Source organism: Lutra lutra, chromosome 13 (genome assembly GCF_902655055.1).
Source record: "Lutra lutra chromosome 13, mLutLut1.2, whole genome shotgun sequence".
Lineage (NCBI taxonomy): Eukaryota > Metazoa > Chordata > Mammalia > Carnivora > Mustelidae > Lutra > Lutra lutra.
In genome coordinates, this window is record NC_062290.1 from 62,499,544 (window position 1) to 62,509,837 (window position 10,294).

Here is a 10,294-nt window from a genome sequence, read left to right on the forward strand (position 1 = left end):
TTTCATGCTTTTCTTTTCAATGAAATTTTTTTACATTAGGACATTTTATGTGTCAACTGCCAAAAAAGTATTTTTAAGAATTTAAGTGAAATAAACACATTCCTCTTTGGTAAAGTCTAGTTGTATGCTTACATTTTTAAATTAGACTAATTGTAAGCTCATGTTAAAACACTAAGGAACTGGTGGCTCTTGGATTTTTATGTTAATGGTTGTTGAGAGGAAATGCACAAGTATATAGGGGTCTTTGAACACTTAAATCTGATTCTCCTCATTCCTTTACTGTGGGAGTAGGCTCCCCCCACCACCCAAAACAGCGTTTGAAATTCAGTGCTCTGGAGCCCTTGAAAGCCAATAAAAACTGTTAGATTCAAGTAATAGATGAATTAAGAAGAAAAGGATAATATAAAGGAAAAGCCTTACCCTGGGTTATGGGAGATCCTAATTCTAATTCTGCCTCTGCCACTGATTTCCTGTGTGACCTTGCGTTGACCTCTAGATCACCTCCTGGCCTGTAAAATAGAGGGGGTGTGACCAAATGGCTTCTGAAGTCTCTTGTAGCACTGATGGTCTGTGACCCTCACTGACAGGAAGGTCTGAAAAAAAAAAAAGGGCTTTGCATCAAGGCTGAAACATGTAGGGTTTGACAGACAAGTGAACAGAGTGTGGTTTGTTATCAAGACAGGCGTGCTAAGGAGGAATGACATGTGAAAAGCCTTGCCAAGGAAGAGGGTGGGCACTGCCCAAGGTCAGCTCGGCTTTTCCAGAAGATGGAAATTTTCTCTATTAAAGGGATTTGGGGGGAGGGGTAAGATGTTCTGCAGTCTATGTGTTCAGTGGCTCAGCCACTTAAAAGATGTGTGACTTTGTTGTCAATATTTTTTGTGGTAGGAGATTGAGGATTGTTTTAGTAAATCTTAAGCTATAAGCCACCGGAATGAGAAGGGTTTTTATGCATAAAATTAGTGCTAAAGATTGGGATCTAATTTGAATTCATATCTAGAAAAGGTTATGTAGTGTTAATGGCACCCCCAAATCACGTACTTTAAAATTGAAGCCTTGAGGCTTTAAAGTGGAATTTGCTTTTTGCAAAGGAAATTCCAAAAAATGAGGTTTCTGGTTTAATGGGTACTGTGTTTTCCTCGGGCACAGTGCCTTTGCCATTGCAAATCTTCAATACGTTATGAAGCAGTTTCTTCTGTAACTGGCTTTTGCATATATTTCCAAATACCAAACAGTGACTTTGGATGATTGCTTTCCTGCTTTTTCATGTTTACAGAACTTTCCAGTAGCGACCATGCACGTAGGCTGGGCCAGGCTCCTTGGCTGGACAAGAGGGAGACGGCTGGGATGGAGATAAGCCAGCTGTTGGGTGCTCACAGTTAACTAGGAGGAAAGAGAAGACAGGCGGGAATGCTAACTTACTAGGACCTGGAACTAGAGGTCCAGTAAGTGTTAGGGGAATTCAGAGTTTGCGGATTGGGGAGGATTCCTAGAAAGGAAAAAGATGCTGCCAGTAGGGTTAGAAATGAAATAGGGTTTAGAATAGGAATAGGAGGGAAGAGCATGACTGACCTGGGGTCTGAGGTGGGCAACTGCTTGAGTATATTTAGATTCAAAAAGGCAAGTTTGCCTGGAGGATGGGAAATGTGGGAATGGCCCCTGAGACTGGTGCAGTAATTTGGGGACCTTCTCCTGGAGAGCCTTTGAAGGTCAAACCTTTCTTGGGCAGTCACTTTGTAAAATGCCACTTTGAACTACTACATGTAGCCCATGAGGATGTCTAGGAAATTGTCAAGCCAGGTTTTCATTTCTATCCTGTTGTTTTTTTTTTTTTTTTTCCTGTTTTTCTTTTTAAATGGGGCTTTCTGGAAGTCTGACGTGCTGACCTCTAGTAGGGCCTTGAGGCTCCGCTGCTCTTGACTAAAGACTTTTTAAATTCTTGAGAAGCAAGTTTTTTGGTGATGAGGTCATAGAGTGGACCATATTTCTGGAGTTGTCTCCCGTCTGAAGGAGACCCTCGTTGAGTGGGTTTGCTTCCAGCTTTTGTATCGAATATCTGAGTTACAAATGTACCATCTAAGCTGGGTGGGGGGCATGTTGGACTGGATGGTTGGTGTCTGAGGGGTGTCTCTTCCACACATAGGCCCTCCAGCCATAGCAGCTGCTCTCCCTGTGTGATAATGGTGGAATGTCATGATTGCATCTGAAGCACTTATCCTTTAAAATAGTTAGTATTTGGGGTGCCTGGGTGGCTCGTGGATTAAGGCTCAGCCTTCAGCTCAGGTTATGATCTCAGGGTCCTGGGATCGAGGCCCACATTGGGTGCTCTGCTCAGCGGGCAGCCTGCTTCCTCTCCCCCACCCTCTGCCTACCTCTCTGCCTACTTGTGATCTCTGTTGAATAAATAAAATCTTTTTTAAAAAGTTATTTATTTTATTTATATATAATAATATATATAGTTAATATGTCATATAATGTAATTTATATATTTATATACAAACATTACTTATTTAAATATTTATTATTTAATATTTTAAAATACAAGAGAACCAGTACTCCTTGCAAAGATGGGTAAATAGAGGCACAGGAGAGGGTGAGTTGGGGATTGGCCCAAGGTTTCCTGGTGAAGTGAAAGAACCTGGCCTAGAAGCCACATGGCCCTGTTTTCGACTTGGTGCCCTTACCTTCATTTACACAATCTGCTCTAGTAACCCAAGCCCAGTAATGCTGGCCACTTCTGATGGAAATGCAGACCATCTCGTGTGGGATGTTAGCCTCCGCCCCCATCACCACCACGGGACTCCTGACTAGTGCCTGCATGAAGGTAGTGACAGCAGACTCCATGTTTCTATTCTGGCATTCCTACTTGGGTTCTGCTACCCTACCCCAAGAGAAAGGTGAGACAGAACCACGAAAGTAGTTCCACCCTTAGGCTATGAACTTCCCTTTTCTCCAGCCCTGTCAAGTGGTGCTGACATCAATTTTAATGAGGCGGATGATACGCTGTGTTGACAGTTTGAGAAGGGGTCAAGTTACCAGCTGACTTAGACTTAAGCTGAGGTCGGCCAGACAGTTGCTCTGCAGGAAAACCACCAAGATTGCAGCAAGTGTAGAAATTGTTCCCAGAGCCAATTAGGTCAGCCTCATGATCTCTGACCAAGTATCTTATAACTTGTTCCAGCGGTGTTGGGCATATAGAGGAAAAGTTACCTTGGAGTTACTCTGTCTGATGAAAGGGACTTCACCCCAGTCAGGAGGGGCTTGTGAGGGGGCTGGGTGTTCATTATGGCCCAGCTCTGCCTCAGCCCTGGGGAGGCAGGAGTGGAGTGTGGTGAGGAAGGCCTCAGAATCTGGAGATCTGTTTCAGCCCCATCCTGGCCACTGGCTGGTATTTGACTCCTCCTCCTCCCACACTTCCCTTCGGTGAGTGTCCAGTTCCTCAACGGAAAAGATGGGGCCCGAGCTGAATGAGCTTACGGCTCTGTTTCAGCTGTACAATTCTGATTGGGGTACACTCCAAGTTCTATTCAGCAGCACGGATGCTAATAGTCAGTGACTTGTGCTTTACTCCCAGTTACCCTAGAGCCCTTCCGCGGAGTTAGGTAAGGGTTTGTTTGGGCTGATGGAAAAGGTCAGCTATGTTTTAGGCTGATGAGGTAACAGGGATATGCCAGCAGCAGGACACCAGCGAGGAGACTGTTAACAGTTACCCAGGCAAGGCGGGATGAGGGCTGCCAACCCCAGGACTGACTGTGAGTGAGGGGTCTTCCAAAAACCGCTATTGGAGTATGAGTAAACTGTCCTACCAGTCAGACCAGCGCGGGTTCTGAGTAGCATTAGACTCATTAGCATGAGCAGAATGTGTATCTGCCACTAGAGGGCACTACAGCTTCCGGTCAGAGAAGGAGCAGATAGATGGCCATTTATTGAGAAATGTTCTTTCTAGCCCCTGTGAAAAAATACACTGTAACCCCCATTTTACAGATGTGGAAACTGAAGGGCTTTAAGGTGAAGTGCCCTACCCAAAGTCACGTGGCCTGTAAATAGCCATCCCGGCTGGGATTCTAATTCCGGCTCTGCCTGAAACCAAAGCTTGTGCTCTTGTGAATGCACCTCTTTAGGGCTGTCTGGCTCCTGACTCTTCTGATGAGCAAGTGGGCATGTTTCTTCCCAGTCTGGGAGCAAAGTAGAGGCTGGATGACCAGACCCTGTTGGTTTGGAGGTTCAGGATAGAAAAGCTGAAGTTTTCAGAGTTGAAACCATGAAATGCTTTGGGGGACTGGCAAACAGCCTTCTGTAAATGCGGACAGTCACCATTATTAATGATTTCACATTGTGGGACGCAGCCCTGACATACACCTCCTTGGCAAACTTGAAAAAGAGCCTTTGCTTTTTGGAATTCTGATTTCCCATTTGTAAATTGGGAGTGCCTTGCTTCTAACCTCTGCTGAGTGTGAAAGTGCTGGATGCCCATGAGGGAAAATCTTGAGAAGAGTGGGAACAGCCTATGCCGATGGCCTCTGTTGGTGGCAGACTAAGCTAAGCACTCATGAGCCCAGGGTTTGACAGAGCTGTGCACCCGCAAGTGAGGTAGGTGAGAAGCGGGCATCTTATTGGGGCAGTTGGGCTGGCACTGGGGGACTCTGGGTGTGGCTGGCAGGACCTTGCAGAAACTTGAGAAGTCCACAGGACCCCAGCTAGCCCCTGGGGTTGGGAACTCCTGTCAGGCCCTTGGCTTTGTCCATTCCAGTGACTGGGGCCCTTCTGCCTTCTCTCTGGTTGGCCCTTGGGTTCCCCTCCTGCTGGGACATCAGCCAGTTGTTCCCCGCTTCTGTAGCCACCCTCTGCCCTCCACAGCTACCCGCCCAAATCCTATCTACAGCTGCCCTGCCAAGCTCAGACCTGAGCACCTCCAGCCTGACCTATCCTGAGCCCCACTTCTGATGAAAGAAATGCTGGTCCCAGTTTGTCCTTGGCACACTACAATTTGGCTCTTTACATCTGTTTTCTTGCTCAAGGGAGGCAGTGTAAAGATTCTGACCCCATCTTTCAAATGAGCGAATTGAGGCTCAGGTGGACTATTGGGAGAGCCCAGAGTACAGAGCAAGGCCAACTTCACTGCCCACTTTGTGCTATTCCCAGAGTCTAGGGTGAGAGAGCCCACCAAGGGTGACGGGGTCTACGGGACTTGGGAGAAGCTCGTCTCTGAGGGTCCCTCATGTTGGATGGGAATTCCTGAAACCCAGAGCTCTCCACAGTACAGGTGTTTCAGTAGGTGGCAGGTAGAAAAAGAGGACGTAAAGCTGAGGAAATCCAAGTTCCCACACATGGGCCACCTGAGACTGACCCTTCAGTGTCCCACCTGAGACCTGTCATCTCTACGCTTGCTCAAGGGATGTCCCCACAGCCTGGCCCTCCTCATGCAACTCAGGAACCTCCAGTGAGCTTCCTGACCTGCAGACACACAAAACCTCCCCACCTTCCCAGCCGTACTCCCTGCCCCTTAGTCCCCACATGGCCAACTGGCCCAGCCATCCGCACGTTCCTGCGTGTTTCACTTTGACTTTGTTCGTTCTCACTTGACTTTGTTCATCCAACTGTATGATCAAAACCAACCCTACCTTCAAGAACCAACACAGAGCTATTAGCTTCCCAAATGGCCTGGCAGGCAGTCCTCCCTCCCCGGGGTCCTCCTTGATGACCTCGATGACTTGCTCTCACCGTCTCAGCGCTGGCTGCTCTGCTCCCTGTCTCACCCGCCCTGTGAATAGTGGGTGCTCGGGCCAGGTATCTGCTTCCCTCTGCCGTGCCTCACACGCTAGCAGTCTGTGCACACTGCCTCAGTGACCAAGTGTGTGAGTGTCCTGGCATTGCCATGACGAAATACCCACAAGCTGGATGGCTCAAACAGAAATTTCTCGTCTCACGGTTCTGGGGGCTAGAAATCCCAAATCAAAGTGTCAGGGTTGGTTCCTCCGAGGGCCGTGAGGGAAGGATTGGGTCCAGGCCTCTCTACTTGGCCTGTAGATGCCATCTCCCCCCGTACCTCTTACCGTGGAGTTCTAGTGTGCATGTCTGTGTGTCACTTTTCCCTTTTTAAAAGGATGCTGGGGCGCCGGGGTGGCTCAGTGGGTTAAAGCCTCTGCCTCCGGCTCAGGTCATGATCCCAGGACCCGATTGAGCCCCGCATGGGGCTCTCTGCTCAGCAGGGAGCCTGCTTCCTCCTCTCTCTCTGCCTGCCTCTCTGCCTACTTGTGATCTCTGTCTGTCAAATAAATAAATAAAATCTTAAAAAAAAAAAAAAGGATGCTAGTCACCTTGGGCCCACCCTAATGGCCTTGTCTTAACTCCTTGCATTTGCAGAGACCCCTATTTCCAAACGAGGTTATGTTCGGAGGTGCTGGATGTTAGGACTTCAACAGACGCATTTGGTGGTGGTGTTGGGGCACAGTTCAACTCATAACACCAAATGAGTGATTTGTGAAAACCTCTGGGCAGAGAATGGCTGTCAGGTGCTTTTTCACCTCCCATCCCCCCCCCCCGGCTGGGTGTTTGGACAGACAGCAATGTAATTAAAAGTTGGATCTGGGTACTCTGTTTTTGAGAGCAGAGTCAAATCCTGATTTGCTTCCCATCCACTTTGTGTTCCTGAGTAAGAGAGTTACCTCAAACTACATTTCTCTCTCAGACCATACTAATTCACATTAATTACCTTACTCCCCTTCAAACCCTACCACAAAAATGAGTATAATATGAGGACCAAAGAGCCAGAGAGTTGGCAGAGAAATACAAATCAATACAAGGAAGTCTGGAGACCCCAAAATCAGAACCCACCAATCTAGAGCTGACAAAAGTTCTGTATCTCCAGACAGCCAGGAAATCTCCAAACTGCAGGGAAATCCAGACTCCCTAAACTAGAAGAAACCAGAGCTCTTCCAGTTGAATCCCTTTACTAATCCTGGAGCCCCGCCGGCAACATGCCTGCCTGACTTCCATTGGATACCTCAGTGATGGGGAGCTCACTCTTTATAAGGCAGTGTAGTCCAACTTAGAAAAACAAAGTTTTTAGAATAGTAAGGCAGCTTTATCTTCTATTATTATTCGTAGTTAGGTAAACAATCTTTTTAAAAAGCTCTTATCCAATTTTCTGTAACATTCTTGGGTCTAATTTTGCCCCACGGAGCAACAGAGGGGGGAAAAACCCCAATTCAGCTTTTTTTTTTTTTTTTAAAGATTTTATTTATTTATTTGACAGAGAGAGATCACAGGTAGGCAGAGAGGCAGGCAGAGAGAGAGGAGGAAGCAGGCTCCTGCTGAGCAGAGAGCCCGATGGGGGCTTGATCCCAGGACCCTGAGATCATGACCTGAGCCGAAGGCAGAGGCTTTAACCCACTGAGCCACCCAGGCGCCCCCCCAATTCAGCTTTTTAAATGGAATCCTCTGAATATTTGATGATAATCCATCATGCTCCCCAAATCCCTGCCTGTCTTCCTCACAATTTATCTCATTGAATGTTTTATTTTTTAAGATTTATCTACTTGAGAGAGTACATGCACAAGTGTGGGAGCAAGAGAAAGGTGGACGAGAGGGAGAGTCAAGCAGACTCCATGCTGAGTGTGGGGCTTGATCGCATGACCCCAAGATCATGATCAGCCGAAATCAGACCAGACACTCAACTGATTGAGCTACCCAGGTGCCCCTCTCAGTTGAGTGTCCTTGAAAGTTTTAGTGAATAAATACTCATGAGGAGATTCCAATGTCAGGTTCATTCACATTGTAGTATGCATTAGTACTTCATTCCTTTTTTTATTGCCATACTATTCTGTTGTATGGCTGTATTATATTTTCTTCATGTAGACATGCTTTCATCTCTCTCGGGTATATATGGGGAGTGGAATTGCTGGTGTAATTGTTTACTCTATGTTTATCCTTTTGATGTTTTGTTTTTTAAGATTTTATTTATTTATTTGACAGAGATCACAAGTAGGCAGAGAGGCAGGCAGATAGAGAGGTGGAAGCAGGCTCCCTGCTAAGCAGAGAGCCTGATGTGGGGCTCGATCCCAGGACCCTGAGACCATGACCTGAGCCGAAGGCAGAGGCTTAACCCACTGAGCCACCCAGGTGCCCCTACATTTAACCTTTTGAGAAACTGCCAGCTGTTTTCCAAAGCAGCTGCACGATTTTACAGTGTATGAGGGTACCAATGTCGACACGTCCTTGTTTTTACCTCTCTGATTCTAGATATCCTCATGAGTGGGAGGTGGAATCTCACTGTGGTTTTGATTTGCATTTTTCTGATGGCTAATGATGTTGAGCATCTTTCCATGTGCTTATTGGCTGGAATATTATAGTTCAACCATGTCCAGATCAGTTTTGGTTGGCAGTATCACATGGTTGAGACAGGAGTTGCTGTGGGGCGTTCTGAGCCACTGGGGCTGTGTTTAGAAATGGTGGGGAACTGAGCAGACAACCAGGGAGAGAACTCGGTCTGGGCTGGTGATGAATGTCTGGGAGCTGCCCATGAGGGCAGAGGAGATCTTGACGCCCTGCAAATAGATGAGATTGCCAGCATTTCTAAGTGTGAGAGGAGAAGAAGTAAAGTTCAGAAAGCTTTGGGGAATCTTGGAAGTTAAAGGTGAGAAAGTGAGAAGAGCAGGTGAAGACACATCATAGAGGCCCACTCTCCTGATTGGGGTGTGGGGTGGGGCACGACTTGTCAGAGTGGGAAGGAGGTGTGGCAGCTGAGAGCCATGGAGCATCAGGATGGGGTCTGAGGGTAGGCAACGTCCCAGCAGGCCACAGGCAGTGGGAAACAGACCTGCCAGGGTTTAGGAATGAGACCTGTCCCTAAGTCACCAGGCAGGACAAGAATCCAGAATGGTCTCACACACAGATTCTTGTGCAGTCCTCACTACTGCTCTCTGGTGGTGGCTGCCAGTCTGCTACAGGAAGTTGAGAAGTTCCTCCCCAGGGACAGAGCTGGTAGTGAAACCCAGGCCTGACTTATTCCAAACCCTGTGCTTTTTCCAGGACACTGTGCTGTCTCAGCATCGTGTGGTGACCCCACACGAGAAGAGATTATATCATTTGGAAGGAATTTGGGGTGGGGGTGGGGCGATTCAGCTTAAATGTCCATTCTTCAGAAAGATTCTTCCCGACTACCCATGAAAAGGAACTCCTCTTATTAGTCTCAACACAGCACTCAATTTGTTTTCTATCATTGCCCTTATTATTATAATTCACGATTTTATATTGTGAAATAAAGAAAACCTCAGGCCGCAAATGGTATCACTTAGACCCAGTTCCCAAACTGGGGCTTAATACCCAATCTAATTGCAGTTGCCACCTCCCCCAGAAATGTGGCCTGAACAGGTCACTCAGGAAATTTTTCTTTCCATTAGAGCCAGTAACTCTCACCTGGATCCTCTCCATCTCTCAAGGAAAGACGACGGAAACTGCAGGATAGGATACCTCATCTTTTTCCCTAGCAAACAGCCTCATCTGGAACAATCCTTTTCTTTTGTTAATAGCTTTCTTGTCCTCTTGTCCAGTATATAAAAACCTTCCATTTTGTACAGTTCTTCCGAGTGCCTCTCTGCTTGCTAGATGGGGTGCTGCTCAATTCATAAGTCATTTAATAAAAGCCACTTAGATCTTCCCACTTACTTGGTTGAACCTTGTTATTTAACAATATTAGTGTGTGGGGCACCTGGGTGGCTCAGTGGGTTAAGCCTCTGCCTTCGGCTCAGGTCATGGTCTCAGGGGCCTGGGATCGAGCCCCGCATCTGGCTCTCTGCTCAGCAGGGAGCCTGCTTCCCTCTTTCTCTCTGCCTGCCTCTCTGCCTACTTGTGATCTCTCTCTTTATCAAATAAATAAAATCTTTAAAAAAAACAATATTAGCGTGTGACTATAGTTTATTGTAAACTACAGGTTACAGAGAAGGACCATACTCTTTCATTCCCCATTTTATTCCTGGTGCCTGATGAGGTGCCTGGCACACAGTAGGCGCTCAGGAATTATTTGTTGGATTATTTGTTGGATGAGTGAAGTCGCATTTAAAAAACGGAGGCTGGTATGTTGTGTGCAGAGGTCAAAATCCTCTGAGGGAGTCCGTGGGAGTTGACTTTCACCTTCCAGAGCACCCCGGGTGTGCTGGTGAGCTTACGTTCCCAGGGACAGTATAAAAATGATGTTCATGTTACAGGGATGAGGCCCAAGGTTGAGGAAGCAGGAAGTAGGTGTGGGTGAGGGTGTTGACTAGTAAGGGTGCCTGTAAGTGGAACAACTGAGAAA